At 38.7% G+C, this 17104-nt stretch overlaps 1 protein-coding gene across 2 annotated transcripts in view; it reads right to left on the bottom strand.

Annotated features, from left to right (window-relative positions):
- The window catches only part of ALDH1L1 (aldehyde dehydrogenase 1 family member L1), a 138145-nt gene that overhangs the window by 111750 nt on the left and 9291 nt on the right, over window positions 1-17104 (bottom strand). The gene's annotated exons all lie outside the window — the stretch shown is intronic.

Genomic DNA, 17104 nt, shown 5'->3' with positions numbered 1-17104 from the left:
TGCTTGGGTGGATAGGCCCTGAGGACTGAAGGTGGCTTCAGGGGGAACGAAATGGGGTGCTACTGGGCTGGCCAAGTAGAAGGAACATATGTGAAATAATGAGTAGTTACATCATGCGATTGCCTCCAAAGTCTGGTCATTCAATCCCCATGCTCATACCTGTAACACCTATTTTTCACTTGATGTATTTCTTTAAATTATCCATTTGTAAAAATATACATGTGTTTTTGGAAAATGAAGTATTTTGAAGTATTAACATGCTTCATACATACAGAAAAGTGCAAAATTATAGGCATGTAGATCAATGAATTTCACAAACTAAGCACACCTCTATAATCAGCACTCAGACAATGAAACACTCCAGCAGCTCCCGTATATGTATGTTTGTATTTCTAAAAACAGAATCATGCAGTGTAATGTTCTGTGGATTTTTCCCACTCAACATTATGCACATTGTTGCATGTAGTTGTACTGCGCTCACTCTCATTGCTGCATGGTATTTCACTGTGTGGATGTGAATAAATACATTTGTTTATCCATGCTACCATTGATGGACATTTTTTTTTAATTTTATTTATTTATTTATTTTTATTTGTTTATTTACAGCATAACAGTGTTCATTGTTTTGGCATCACACGCAGTGCTCCATGCAGTACCTGCCCTCCCTATTAGCCACCACCTGGTTCCTCAACCTCCCACCCCCCCTCACCACCCCCACCGCCCCTTCAAAACCCTCTGGTTGTTTTTCAGAGTCCATAGTCTCTCATGGTTCATCTCCCCTTCCAGTTTCCCTCAACTCCCTCTCCTCTCCATCTCCCCATGTCCTCCATGTTATTTGTTATGCTCCACAAATAAGGGAGACCATATGATACTTGACTCTCTCTGCTTGACTTATTTCGCTCAGCATAATTTTTTTTTCTATTTTATTTATTTTTTCAGTGTAACAGTATTCATTCTTTTTGCACAACACCCAGTGCTCCATGCAAAACGTGCCCTCCCCATTACCCACCACCTGTTCCCCCAACCTCCCACCCCTGACCCTTCAAAACCCTCAGGTTGTTTTTCAGAGTCCATAGTCTCTTATGGTTCGCCTCCCCTTCCAAATTTTTTTTTAATAAACATATAATGTATTTTTATCCCCAGGGGTACAGGTCTGTGAATCGCCAGGTTTACACACTTCACAGCACTCACGATAGCACTTACCCTCCCCAATGTCCATAGCCCCCTCCCCCTCTCCCAATCCCACCTCCCCCCAGCAACCCCCAGTTTGTTTTGTGAGATTAAGAGTCATTTATGGTTGGTCTCCCTCCCAATCCCATCTTGTTTCATTTATTCTTCTCCTATCCCCCTAACCCCCCATGTTGCTTCTCCATGTCCTCATATCAGGGAGATCATATGATAGTTGTCTTTCTCCGACTGACTTATTTCACTAAGCATGATACCCTCTAGTTCCATCCACGTCGTCGCAAATGGCAAGATTTCATTTCTTTTGATGGCTGCATAGTATTCCATTGTGTATATATACCACCTCTTCTTTATCCATTCATCTGTTGATGGACATCTAGGTTCTTCCCATAGTTTGGCTATTGTAGACATTGCTGCTATAAACATTTGGGTACACGTGCCCCTTCGGATCACTATGTTTGTATCTTTAGGGTAAATACCCAGTAGTGCAATTGCTGGGTCATAGGGTAGTTCTATTTTCAACATTTTGAGGAACCTCCATGCTGTTTTCCAGAGTGGTTGCACCAGCTTGCATTCCCACCAACAGTGGAGGAGGGTTCCCCTTTCTCCGCATCCTCGCCAGCATCTGTCATTTCCTGACTTGTTAATTTTAGCCATTCTGACTGGTGTGAGGTGATATCTCATTGTGGTTTTGATTTGTATTTCCCTGATGCCGAGTGACGTGGAGCACTTTTTCATGTGTCTGTTGGCCATCTGGATGTCTTCTTTGCAGAAATGTCTGTTCATGTCCTCTGCCCATTTCTTGATTGGATTGTTTGTTCTTTGGGTGTTGAGTTTGCTAAGTTCCTTATAGATTTTGGATACTAGCCCTTTATCTGATATGTCGTTTGCAAATATCTTCTCCCATTCTGTCAGTTGTCTTTTGGTTTTGTTAACTGTTTCCTTTGCTGTGCAAAAGCTTTTGATCTTGATGAAATCCCAATAGTTCATTTTTGCCCTTGCTTCCCTTGCCTTTGCCGTTGTTCCTAGGAAGATGTTGCTACGGCTGAGGTGGAAGAGGTTGCTGCCTGCATTCTCCTCAAGGATTTGGATGGATTCCTTTCTCACATTGAGGTCCTTCATCCATTTGGAGTCTATTTTCGTGTGTGGTGTAAGGAAGTGGTCCAATTTCATTTTTCCGCATGTGGCTGTCCAATTTTCCCAGCACCATTTATTGAAGAGGCTGTCTTTTTTCCATTGGACATTCTTTCCTGCTTTGTCAAAGATTAGTTGACCATAGAGTTGAGGGTCGATTTCTGGGCTCTCTATTCTGTTCCACTGATCTATGTGTCTGTTTTTGTGCCAGTACCATGCTGTCTTGATGATGACAGCTTTGTAATAGAGCTTGAAGTCCGGAATTGTGATGCCACCAACTTTGCCTTTCTTTTTCAATATTCCTTTGGCTATTCGAGGTCTTTTCTGGTTCCATATAAATTTGAGGATTATTTGTTCCATTTCTTTGAAAAAAAATGCATGGTATTTTGATAGGGATTGCATTAAATGTGTAGATTGCTTTAGGTAGCATAGACATTTTCACAATATTTATTCTTCCAATCCAGGAGCATGGAACATTTTTCCATTTTTTTGTGTCTTCCTCAATTTCTTTCATGAGTACTTTATAATTTTCTGTGTATAGATTCTTAGTCTCTTTGGTTAGGTTTATTCCTAGGTATCTTATAGTTTTGGGTACAATTGTAAATGGGATTGACTCCTTAATTTCTCTTTCTTCTGTCTTGTTGTTGGTGTACAGAAATGCAACTGATTTCTGTGCATTGATTTTATATCCTGACACTTTACTGAATTCCTAGACAAGTTCTAGCAGTTTTGGAGTGGAGTCTTTTGGGTTTTCCACATATAGTATCATATCATCTGCGAAGAGTGATAGTTTGACTTCTTCTTTACCGATTTGGATGCCTTTAATTTCTTTTTGTTGTCTGATTGCTGAGGCTAGGACTTCTAGTACTATGTTGAATAGCAGTGGTGATAATGGACATCCCTGCCGTGTTCCTGACCTTAACGGAAAAGCTTTCAGTTTTTCTCCATGGAGGATGATATTTGCGGTGGGTTTTTCATAGATGGCTTTGATAATATTGAGGTATGTGCCCTCTATCCCCACACTTTGAAGAGTTTTGATCAGGAAGGGATGCTGTACTTTGTCAAATGCTTTTTCAGCATCTATGGAGAGTATCATATGGTTCTTGTTCTTTCTTTTATTAATGTGTTCTATCACATTGATTGATTTGCGGATGTTGAACCAACCCTGCAGTCCTGGAATAAGTCCCACTTGATCGTGGTGAATAATCCTTTTAATGTACTGTTGAATCCTATTGGCTATTATTTTGGCGAAAATTTTTGCGTCTGTGTTCATCAAGGATATTGGTCTGTAGTTCTCTTTTTTGGTGGGATCCTTGTCTGGTTTTGGGATCAGGTGATGCTGGCCTCATAAAATGAGTTTGGAAGTTTTCCTTCCATTTCTATTTTTTGGAACAGTTTCAGGAGAATAGGAATTAGTTCTTCCTTAAATGTTTGGTAGAATTCCCCTGGGAAGCCGTCTGGCCCTGGGCTTTTGTTTGTTTGGAGATTTTTGATGACTGTTTCAATCTCCTTACTGGTTATGGGCCTCGCTCAGCATAATTTCTTCCAGTCCCGTCCATGTTGCTACAAAAGTTGGGTATTCGTCCTTTCTGATGGAGGCATAATACTCCATTGTGTATATGGACCACATCTTCCTTATCCATTCATCCGTTGAAGGACATCTTGGTTCTTTCCACAGTTTGGCGACCGTAGCCATTGCTGCAATAAACATTTGGGTACAAATGGCCCTTCTTTTCACTACATCTGTATCTTTGGGGTAAATACCCAGCAGTGCAATTGCAGGGTCATAGGGAAGCTCTATTCTATTTTTTCTTTTTTAGAAAATTTTTTTCCCATTTTATTTATTTTTTTCAGCATAACAGTATTCATTGTTTTTGCACAACACCCAGTGCTCCATGCAAAACGTGCCCTCCCTATTACCCACCACCTGTTACCCCAACCTCCCACCCCTGACCCTTCAAAACCCTCAGGTTGTTTTTCAGAGTCCATAGTCTCTTATGATTCGCCTCCCCTCCCCAGTGTCCATAGCCCCCTCCCCCTCTCCCAATCCCACCTCCCCCCAGCAACCCCCAGTTTGTTTTGTGAGATTAAGAGTCATTTATGGTTTGTCTCCCTCCCAATCCCATCTTGTTTCATTTATTCTTCTCCTATCCCCCTACCCCCCCCCATGTTGCTTCTCCATGTCCTCATATCAGGGAGATCATATGATAGTTGTCTTTCTCCGATTGACTTATTTCACTAAGCATGATACGCTCTAGTTCCATCCATGTCGTCGCAAATGGCAAGATTTCATTTCTTTTGATGGCTGCATAGTATTCCATTGTGTATATATACCACCTCTTCTTTATCCATTCATCTGTTGATAGACATCTAGGTTCTTTCCATAGTTTGGCTATTGTAGACATTGCTGCTATAAACATTTGGGTACACGTGCCCCTTCGGATCACTACGTCTGTATCTTTAGGGTAAATACCCAGTAGTGCAATTGCTGGGTCATAGGGTAGTTCTATTTTCAACATTTTGAGGAACCTCCATGCTGTTTTCCAGAGTGGTTGCACCAGCTTGCGGGAAGCTCTATTCTTAATTTCTTCAGGAATCTCCACACTGTTCTCCAAAGTGGCTGCACTAACTTGCATTCCCACCAACAGTGTAAGAGGGTTCCCCTTTCTCCACATCCTCTCCAACACACATTGTTTCCTGTCTTGCTAATTTTGGCCATTCTAACTGGTGTTAGGTGATATCTCAATGTTGTTTTAATTTGAATCTCCCTGATGGCTAGTGATGATGAACATTTTTTCATGTGTCTGATAGCCATTTGTATGTCTTCGGTGGAGAAGTGTCTGTTCATATCTTCTGCCCATTTTTTGATATGATTATCGCAAATCAATCAGTGTGATAGAACAAATCAATAAGAGAAGAGAGAAGAACCACATGGTCCTCTCAATTGATGCAGAAAAAGCATTTGACAAAATCCAGCATCTGTTCCTGATGAAAACGCTTCAAAGTATAGGGATAGAGGGAACATTCCTGAACTTCATAAAATCTATCTATGAAAGACCCACAGCAAATATCATCCTCAATGGGAAAAAGCTTGCAGCCTTCCCGTTGAGATCAGGAACACGACAAGGATGCCCACTCTCACCACTCTTGTTCAACATAGTATTAGAAGTTCTAGCAATTGCAATCAGACAACAAAGAGAAATAAAAGGTATCCAAATTGGCAAGGAAGAAGTCAAACTCTCTCTCTTCGCAGATGACATGATTCTTTATTTGGAAAACCCCAAAGACTCCACCCCCAAACTACTAGAACTCATACAGCAATTCAGTAACGTGGCAGGATACAAAGTCAATGCACAGAAATCAGTGGCTTTCTTATACACTAACAATGAAAATACAGAAAGGGAAATTAGAGAATCGATTCCATTTACTATAGCACCAAGAACCATAAGATACCTGGGCATAAACCTAACCAAAGAAGTAAAGGATCTGTACTCGAGGAACTACAGAACACTCATGAAAGAAACTGAAGAAGACACAAAAAGATGGAAGACTGTTCCATGCTCTTGGATTGGAAGAATAAACATTGTTAAAATGTCTATACTGCCTAGAGCAATCTATACTTTTAATGCCATTCCGATCAAAATTCCACCGATATTTTTCAAAGAGCTGGAGCAAATAATCCTAAAATTTGTATGGAGTCAGAAGAGACCCCGAATTGCTAAGGAAATGTTGAAAAACAAAAACAAAACTGGCGGCATCACGTTACGTGATCACCAAGACAGCGTGGTACTGGCATAAAAACAGACACATAGACCAGTGGAACAGAGTGGAGAGCCCAGATATGGACCCTCAACTCTATGGTCAAATAATCTTCGACAAAACAGGAAAAAATATTCAATGGAAAAAAGACAGTCTCTTCAATAAATGGTGCTGGGAAAACTGGACAGCGATATGTAGAAGAATGAAACTCGACCATTCTCTTACACCGTTCACAAAGATAAACTCGAAATGGATAAAAGACCTCAACATGAGACAGGAATCCATCAGAATCCTAGAGGAGAACATAGGCAGTAACCTCTTCGATAGCAGCCACAGCAACTTCTTTCAAGATATGTCTCCAAAGGCCAAGGAAACAAAAGCAAAAATGAACTTTTGGGACTTCATCAAGATCAAAAGCTTCTGCACAGCAAAGGAAACAGTCAACAAAACAAAGAGGCAACCCACGGAATGGGAGAAGATATTTGCAAATGACAGTACAGACAAAAGGTTGATATCCAGGATCTATAAAGAACTTCTCAAACTCAACACACACAAAACAGATAATCATTGATGGACATTTGATAGTTTCCAGTTTGAGGTAATTATGATAGGGATGCTATCAAGATTTGGGGATATGATTCTTACTGTATATAGACACATATTTATGTTGGGCAAATTCTGTTCCTAGGAGTGGAATTTGGGGTCAGAGGCATGAAAATGTTCAGCTTTAACAGATTCTGTCCATTTTCCAAAGTGGTTGTACCAATTCCCATGCCCATGTGTTTGGCATAGAGGCCTTGTGTCTTTTTCCTTTCATCTATTTTGCTAATGTGAAATATAACCATGTCATTGGGCTTTAATTTGCAATTCCTTGATGACTGTTGAAGTTGAGCACCTTTTCCTATGTTTATTGGCCACTTGAACATCTGTTTGTGGCAACTGCCTCTTTAAGACTTTTGTTTTTTTTTGGTTTGTTTGCTTATTGTTGTTATTTTTAATTGGGTGGCCTTTTCCATACTGGTTTGCAGCAAAAGAAGGGTTTTGTTTTGTTTGTTTGTTTGTTTTGATTTTGTTTTTTAATAATCTGGACTAACGATCCTCTGTCATATATATTTATGAAACATAACTTCAATTCTGTGGCTTGATTTGTTCACTGTCTTATGTATGTTTTAATGAACCCAAGTTCTTAAACTTAACATAGTATACTCATCAAAATTTCCCTTTATGATTAGTGGTTTTTATAATCTATTTAAGAAATTGTTGCCTATGCCAGTTCATGAAGATGTCTTCTCTGTCTTCTAAAATCTTTTTGTTTGACAAAAGAGCAATGTCAACAAAATGGAGCAAAAATAGTTTTTCAACAAATGGTGCTGGAACAACTGAGCATCCACATGCAAAAATGTTAATCTAAACACAGACATTACTCCTTTTACAAAAGCTTACTCAAAATACATCACAAACCTAAATGTAAAATGCAATACACCTCCTAGAAGATAACACAGGAGAAAATTTAATGACCTTCAGTATGCAGTGACTTTTTAGATATAACATAAAAGTACAATTCATGAAAGAAAAAATTGTTAAGCTGGACTTCATTAAGATTAAAAGCTTCCATTCTGCAAGACATTGTCAGCAGAATGAGGAGGCAAGCCACAGACTGGGAGAAAAAATTAGCAAGAGACACACTGATAAAGGACTGTTATCCAAAATATACAAAAAACTCTGAAGACTTAACAATTACAAAACAAATCACCTCAATAAAATGCAGACTCAATTCCTAAAGAGACACCTCACCAGATGAGATATACAGATGACAAGTATATGAAAAGAAGCTTCCCATAATACATAATCAGGCAAATTCAGTTTAAAAGAACAAAGAGATACTACTACTACACACGTATTAGAATGACCAAAATCTGGAACACTGACAATATCAAGTGCTAGTAAGAACATGGAGCAACAGGAATTCTCATACATTACTGATGGGATGCAAAATGACACGGTCACTTTGGGAGACATTTTGGCAGTTTCTTATGAACAAAACATATTGTTACCATACAATCCAACAATCATACTCTTTGGTATTTACTCAAAGGAGCTGAAAACTTACATGCACACAAAAACCTGCACACTGCTGTTTTTAGAACTTTTATCCATAATTACCAAAACTTGGAAGCAACCACAAAGTCTTCCAGTAGGTGAATGGATTAATAAACTGTGGTATATTCAACAACAGCACTGAAAATAAATGAGTTATCAAGTCACAAACAGACGTGCAGGAGCCTTCAATGCATATTACTAAGTGAAAGAAGTCAATCTTGAAAGGCTACATAATGTATGACTCTAACTATACGACATTCTGGAAAGGGCAAAACTGTGGAGACATGATAAGATCAGTGGCTACCAAGGGTTGGAAAAGGTTGAAAAAGATGAACAGATGGAACACAGGATATTTAGGCAATGAAAACACTCTGTGTGATACCATAATGATAGACACGTATCATTACGCTTTTGTCCAAACCCATATAAGGTTGGACCATGTAAGGTACAACACCAAGAAAAAGCCTAATGTAAACTATGGACTCTGAGTGATACTCTATTGGTGTAGGTTCATCAGTCATAACAAATATCACTCTGGAGGAGGAAACTGAAAACAGGGGAAGTTTTGTGTGGCAGGAGGCATTGGGTATATAAGAAATCTCTGTACCTGACCCTTAATTTTGCTGTGAACTTAAAACTTCTCTAAAAAATATATTATTTTTTTTTAAAAAAGAGATATTAGTTAAAAAAAAACTTTTATTGTTTTTTTTTTCATTGCATGCAATCCTTCCAGAATTGACTTTTGTCTATGACACAGAAGTCCAGAAATGTTTTTCTAGTACCATATATAGATAAATCTGTCTCTGGACCTGTATTCTTTCCCATTGTCAGTTTGTCTATCTTTTGTGTTTATTACAGCTTACAAATTTTGTTATAATGGTAAAAGATACATAACATAGAACTCACCATTTTAATCATTTCTATTTTTTTTTATTTGGGGAGAAAGAGAATGAGAGAGAGAGAGAGCGAGCGAGCGAGCATGAGAATGGGGAGGGTCAAAGGGAGAAGACTCCCTGCCGAGCAGGGAGCCCAATGCAGGACTTGATCCTGGGACTCCAGGATCATGACCTGAGCTGAAGGCAGTCGCTTAACCAACTGAGCCACCCAAGAGCCCCCACTTTAATCATTTCTAAATGTGCAGTTCAGACATATTTTTTTTACATTCACAGTATTGTATAAGTATCACAACTATTTCATTACGCCAAACAGAAACTCTATATTCATTAAACAATAAGTTCCCATTCCCAACCACTACAAGTAGCCCCTATTAACCTCTAATCTACTTTTTGTTTGTGTAAATTTGACTATTCTTGGTATCACATATAAGTGGAATTATACAATATTTGCATTTTGTATCTGGCTTAGTCCATCTAGCACAACGTCTTCAAGCTTTAAACATGTTGTAGTATGTATCAGAACTTTATTCCTTTTTATGAAAGAATTTTATTTATCTATTTGTGTGTGTGCATGTGCATGGATGTCTATATACATTCATTCATCTCTTCCTGCACCCTGGGCCAGTTCTACCTCTTGGCTACAGTGAATAACACTGCAGTGAATATTGGTATACAAGTATCTGTTTGAACTCAGGAAACAACAGATGTTGGCAAGGATGTGGAGAAGGGAGAATCCTCTTACACTGTTGGTGGGAATGCAAACTGGTGCAGCCTCTCTGGAAAACAGTAGAGAGGTTCCTCAAAAAGTCGAAAATAGAACTACCCTATGACCCAGCAATGCATTAGTAGGTGTTTATCCAAAGGATACAAACATAGTGATTTGAAGGGGTATATGCACCCCAATGTTTATAGCAAAGTCCACAATTGCCAAAACACACACACACACACACACACACATACACGTGCATGCATGCGCATACACACACAATGGACTATTACTCAGCCATCAAAAAGAATGAAATCTTGCCATTAGCAACAACATGGAAACATGGATGGAACTAGAGGGTATTATGCTAAGCAAAATAAATCAGTCAAAGAAAGACAAATATGTATGATTTCACTCCTATGTGGAATTTAAGAAACAAAACAGATGAACATAGGGGAAGGGAAAAAATAATATATAAAATGAAAACAAGAGAGGGAGACAAACCATAAGAGACTCTTAACTAAAGGGAACAAACTGAGGGGTGTTGGAAGGAGGTGGCTGGGGAGATGGGATAACTGGGTGATGGGCATTAAGGAGGGCACTTGATGCAATGAGCACTGGTGTTGTATGCAACTGATGAATCACTGAATTCTACCTCTGAAACTAATACTACAATGTATGTTAATTAAACTGAATTGAAATACAAAAATTTAAAATTTTTGAAATACAAAATTTTAAAAAGTAAAAGTGCAAAATTTAAATTTAAAATTAAACTGAAATACAAAATTTAATTTAAAAATTTAAATTTAAATTAAAAAATTTAAAAATGGTAAAAATTTCAAAATGAAAACAAGTATCTGTTTGAATATCTGTTTTGTAAAACAATTAAAAATGGAGAAGACTTGAATGGACATTTCTCCAAAGAAGATATACAAATGGTCAACAGGCACATAAAAAAATGTTCAACCTTATTAGTCAATAAGGAAATGCCAAGCAAAACTATAGTAAAATATCAATTCACACCTACTTTGGCTCATCTATAATATTTTAGTAAGGGAAAACAAGTGTTGGCAAAGATGTGGAAAATTAGAATATTATACATTGCTGGTAAGAATATAAAATGGTGCAGGCACTGTGGAAAACAGTTTGGCAATCTTCAAAAACCTAAACATAAAATTACGATATTCCTCAGCAATGTCACACCTAGGTGCATTGTATGACTGAGCTGTCTTTTTGTTTTCCAGCTGTAGGAATTCTTTATAAATTTGAATATTAATACCCTATCACATATGTAATTTGCAAAAATTTTCTCCCATTCTGAAAGTGGTCTTTTCATTTTCTCAATAATATCCTTTGCTGCATAGAAGTTTTTAATTTTGGTGAAGTCAAATCTACCTATTTCTCCTTTGTTGCTTTTGGTATATATCTAAAATTCCAGTGCCAAATATAACATCATGAAGATTTACCCCTATCTTTGCTTCTAGGGTTTTATGATTTTAGTTTTTACATTTAGGTGATTGACCAATTTTAAGTTAGTTTTTGTACATGCTGTGTGCTAGAGATCCCACTTCATTCTTTTACATGTGGAAATCCAGTTGCCCCAACAATATTTATTGAAGACACTAATCTTTCCCCCCTTAGTGAATTTGTTAAAAACCAATTGGTCAGACAAGTATGGGTTTATTTCTGGACTCCCACCTGCAACCCTTGATCAGGATAATGCTCTTTAAAAAAAAAAAAAAAAAGATTTTATTTATTTGCCAGAGAGAGAGATGAAGGGAGGGAGAGGGCAAGCATGACCAGGGGAGCAGCAGGCAGAGGGAGAAGCAGGCTCCCCACCAAGCAGGGAGCCAAATGTTAGGCTCGATTCCAGGACCCTGGGATCATGACCCAAGCCAAAGGCAGACACTTAACAACTGAGCCACCCAGGTACCCCTGGATCATGCTCTTTTGACTACTGTAGCTTTGTAGTTAAGTTTTGAAATCAGAAAGTGAGTTTAAAAAAAAAGAAAGAAAGAAAAAGGAAAGGAAAGGAAATGAAGAAAGAAAGAAAGAAAGAGAAAGAAAGAAAGTTAGTTCTTCAAATGTATTCCTTTTCAAGATTGTTTTGACTGTTAGGGCCCCTTGCAATTACACAGGAGTTTTAGGATTGGCTTTTCTATTTCTGCCTAAAAGACTCTTGAAATTTTGATAATGATTGAGTTGTATCTGTAGATAACTTTGAGTGGTATTGTCAAAAGATTAAAGCTTCTTACCCATGAAGACAGCATGTCTTTATTTATTTGGGTCTTGTCTAATTTCCTTCAGAAATGTTTTAAAATTTTCATTGTACAAGACTTTCGCTTCTGGGGCACCTGGGTGGCTCAGTGGGTTAAAGCCTCTGCCTTCAGCTCAGGTCATGATCTCAGGGTCTTGGGATCGAGCCCTGCATGGGGCTCCCTGCTCTGCAGGGAGCCTGCTTCCTCCTCTCTCTCTGCCTGCCTCTCTGCCCACTTGTGATCTCTGTCTGTCAAATAAATAAATAAAATCTTTAAAAAAAAAAAAAGACTTTTGCTTCTTTGGTTAAACTATTTCCTAGATATTTCATACTTTTTTTTTAAAAAGTTTTAAAATTCCAGTTAGTTAACATAAAGTGTAATATTAATTTCAGGAGTACAATTTAGTGATTCATTGCTTTCATGCAATGCCCAGTGCTGCTAGAGGAAGCAAGACTGTGGAAGGATAGGAGACTTTGTTTCATCTGGTCCACTGAATTTAGTTAGTTAACTATCAAATAATTCTGAACACTCATGAATTCAACCTGAGATGTAAGAAAATAATATCTGGAGCTCTACCAGTAGAAAAGTGACCACTTTTTGCAAGGTAGGACAGTTGGAGAAGTGATTCTGAGGGTATATATCGGAAGGTAATTGGCGGAGGGTGCGGGGAGTCTTAGTAAGCTGGCTACTAGAAAGTGATATAGCCCTGGAGGGCAAATCAGCAGCCTTAGAAATCTGCTGCAGTTGAGAGATATCCCTGCATGAAAGGTGCTCAGGTGATGAAACAGGGCAGAATTCTAGGTGGGACAGTGTAGTCCCAGGATCTCTGAAGTCACAAAACGAATGGGGGTGCCGAGGCAGTAGAGTTCTCAATCTGTGGAGTGGGGAAACTATTTACAGTCAGCGACCCTGGGAGGGAAGTCTCAGCTCGGTTCACCATAAACCATGAGCCATGGCACCATCAGCTGACTGCTTTCTGTTGTGGGAACCCTGGAAAGGACAGGAATGTGGGAACCCTCCTCCTTCCCCTGGGAGGGCTGGAGCATGTCCACACATGACTGGGGAACAACTGTCAGTGCCAGAGCCCTGCAAAAGACAAGAAAGTAGTGACACACACAAACCCCCGCTTTCCCCCAGGAGGGATGAAGTGGGTGCAGGCATGATCCCAAGACCACTCCCCATGCCAGGCCCCTACAAAATGCAGAAGCCTGGGACCCTCTGCCTTCTCCTGGGAGGATCCGTGTGGGCATGCACCCCAGGAGTCAGCAGAGTTTGGCCACACAAAAGTGACAGCCACTTATCCTTGAGGGTTTATTAAAGAGAGGGGACCAGGATCTTTTAGCTCTGCGACTAGAGATCAAGAAAAAGCCATTTTTATCTTGATCCTCTAAAGAAGCACAGAAAGCCTTCAGGAAACAAAAGCTACACAGAGCAACTAAAAACAGCTCAACACTGACCCTGACCCCTGGCAAGGGGTTGTGAAACTCCACCCAAGGACACCTGAAACTCATCACAGCAGGCACCTTCCCCTGAAGGTCCAGAAGACCAACTGAAAGAACAGATGAACAGCAACTTTACGGACCACGCAGGACTGTAAAACTCCAGCACTAGGGGAAAATAGTACATAGAATTTGAGGGTTTTCCCTCATGATTCATTTATCTTTCCATTGAAATTTTTTTCATTTCTTTTTTTTTCTTTTTCCCTTTTCAACTAGCTTTTTATTTTATCAATTCTTTGTTTTTAAGTCTTTTAACTTTCATTTTTGAAATTTACATTTTATACATATATTTTTCATTTTTGGCTTCCCTTCACTCTATTCAATTTTATTTTTGTATATATATAAGTTTTGCTTTCTTTACAATTTTGGGATTTAGTGTCTTCTAACACAGAGACCAAAGCACACTCAGGACAAAACAGATCACCCTGTTTTGTCCACGCTATGAGATTATATTCTCTCTTCACCCCCCCTTCCCCCCCCTTTTTTTTCATTTTCTTCATCTTTTCCTTTTCTTTCCTGCTTTCTGACCTCTTTGGATTTGTCTAGTGTGTATTTTGCTTAGGTCATGGTTGATTTTTTGATAGTACTCATTCATACATTTTTCTCTGGACAAAATGACTAGAAGGAGGAATTCACAACAAAGGAAAGAACAAGAGACACTATTCTCTGACACAGATCTAATCGACAGGGATATAAGTAAAATGCAGCAGATGAAAATCAGATAACAATTACAAAGTTACTAGCTGGGCTTGAAAAAAAAGCATAAAAGATGCTAGAGAATCTCTTACTGCAGAAATGAGTTCTAATCAGGCTGAAAAAAATGCCATAACTGAGATGTGTCTAAATTGAATGCTCTAGTAGGTAGGGTAAATGAGGGAGAAGAGAGAGCAAGTGACATAGAAGGCAAGTTGATGGAAAGGAAGGAAGCTGAGGAAAAGAGAAAAAAACAACTAATGGACCATCAGGGGTGGCTTCAAAAAATCAGCAATGCCATAAAATGAAATTGTACTGGAATTACTGGAGTGTCTGAGGGAGAAGACAGAGAGGACCAGAATGTATATTTGAGCAAATCATAGCTGAGAACTTCCCTAATCTGGGGAAGGAAACAGGCATTCATATCCAAGAGGTAGAGAGAACCTCTCACAAAATCAATAAAAATAGATCAATACCCCAGCATGTAATAGTGAAGCTTCCAAATTTTAGAAATGAAGAGAAACCCTGAGAGCAGCTCAAGACAAGCGGTTCCTAACCTACAGGTGTAGGAACATTAGACTGGCAGCAGACCTATCCACAGAGGCCTGGCAGGCCAGAAAGGGCTGGCATGATATATTTAGGGTATTAAATGAGAAAAATATTTAGTCAAGAAAAATTTATCCAGCAAGGCTGTCCTTCAGAATGGAAGGAGAGGTAAAGAGCCTCCAGGGCTGATGGAAACTGAAAGAATATGTGACCATGAAGCCAGCTCTGCAAAAAATATTAAGGGGGATACTGTAAGCAAAGAGAGAATCCAAGAGTAACATAAACCAGAATGAAACAGAGACAATCTACAGGAACAGCAACTTTACAGGTAATACAACGGCACTAAATTCATATCTTTCAATAGTTACTCTGAGGGGCACCTGGGTGGCTCAGTGGGTTAAGCCTCTGCCTTCGGCTCAGGTCATGATCTCAGGGTCCTGGGATCGAGCCCTGCATCGGGCTCTCTGCTCGACAGGGAGCCTGCTTCCCTCTCTCTCTCTGCCTGCCTCGCTGCCTGCTTGTGATCTCTGTCTGTCAAATAAATAAATAAAATCTTTAAAAAAAATAGTTACTCTGAACTGCAAATGGGCTAAATCCTCCAATCAAAAGTCACAGGGTATCAGACTGGATTTAAAAAAGCAAGACCCATCCATATGCTGTCTACGAGAGATAAACTTTACACCTTAAGCCACCTCCAGATTGAAAGCGAGGAGTTGAGAACAATTTATCATGCCAATGGACCTCAAAAGAATGCTGAGAAAGCAATTCTCTTATCAAACAAATTAGACTTTAAACCAAAGACCATAGTGAGAGATGAAAAGGGACACTATATCATAATTAAAAGATCACCCAACAAGGAGAACTAACAATTATAAATATTTATGTTCCTAATTTGGGAGCAGTCAAACATATCAACCAATTAATAACCAAACTAAAGAAATGCATTGATAATAATACATTAATAGTAGGGAACTTCAACATCCCACTCACAGCAATGGAAAGATCACTTAAGTAGAAGATCAACAAAGCAGCAAGGGCTTTGAATGACACATTGGACCAGATGAACTTCAGAGATATGTACACAGCATTCCAACCTAAAGCAACAGAATACACATTCTTCTAGAGTGCACAGGGAATTCTTCCAGAAGAGATCATATACTGGATCATTATTCAGGTCTCAACCAATACCAAAAGACTGGGATTATTCCCTGCATATTTTCAGACCACAAAGCTTTGAAACTTGAACTCAACCACAAGAGGAAATATGGAAGGAACTCAAACACTTGGAGGTTAAAGATCATCCTACTAAAGAATGAATGGGTCAACCAGGAAATTTAAAAGTTTTTTTTTAATTCATAGAAACTAATGAAAATAAAAACACAAATGTTCAAAACCTCTGGGATACAGCAAAAATGATCCTAAGAGAAAAGTATATTGCAATACAAGCCTCTCTCAAAAACTTTTAAAAATCTCAAATACACTTATAAAAAAAATTTAAAAATTTTAATTAAAAAAATCTCAAATACACAAGCTATCCTTACACCTAAAAGGACTGGAGAAAGAATAGCAAATAAAGCCTAAACCAAGCAGGAGAAGAGAAAGAATAAAGATTAGAGTGGAAATCAATGAAATACAAACCAGAAGAATAGAGAAGGTCAATGAAACTAGAAGCTGGTTCTTTGAAAGAATTAATAAGATTGATAAACCCCTACCAGACTCATCAAAAAGAGAAAGAACCTAAATTAATAAAATCATGAATGAAACAAGAGAGATCATGACCAACACCAAGAAAATACAAACAATTTTAAGAACATATTACGAGCAACTATATGCCAACAAATTAGGCAATCTGGAAGAAATGAATGCATTCCTGGAAACTTATAGACTACCAAGATTGAAATAGGAAGAAATAGAAAATTTTAAGAGACCTATAACCAGCAAGAAAATTGAAGCAGTAATCAAAAACCTCCCCCAAAAAATAAGAGTCCAGGGCCAGATGGCTTCCCAGGGACATTCTACCAAACACTTAAAGAAGAAATAGTATTTATTCTACCGAAGCTGTTTCAAAAAATAAAACCGGAAGGAAAACTTCCAAACTCATTCTATGATGCCGGCATTACCTTGATCCTAAAGTCAAAGACCCCATCAAAAAGGAGAATTACAGGAGTTCCTGGGTGGCTGTCAGTTAAGCATCTGCCTTTGGCTCAGGTCATGATCCCAGGGTCCTGGGATTGAGCCCTGCATCAGGGGGGAGCCTGCTTCTCCCTCCTCCCTGCTTGTGCTCTTTCTCACCATCTTTCTCTCTCTCTTAAATAAATAAATAAAATC

The sequence above is a fragment of the Meles meles genome, chromosome 20, assembly GCF_922984935.1.
Source record: "Meles meles chromosome 20, mMelMel3.1 paternal haplotype, whole genome shotgun sequence".
In the NCBI taxonomy this organism is placed as follows: Eukaryota; Metazoa; Chordata; class Mammalia; order Carnivora; family Mustelidae; genus Meles; species Meles meles.
Note: the sequence above shows the minus strand (reverse complement) of the source record. Positions and strands in the feature narration are given on the sequence as shown.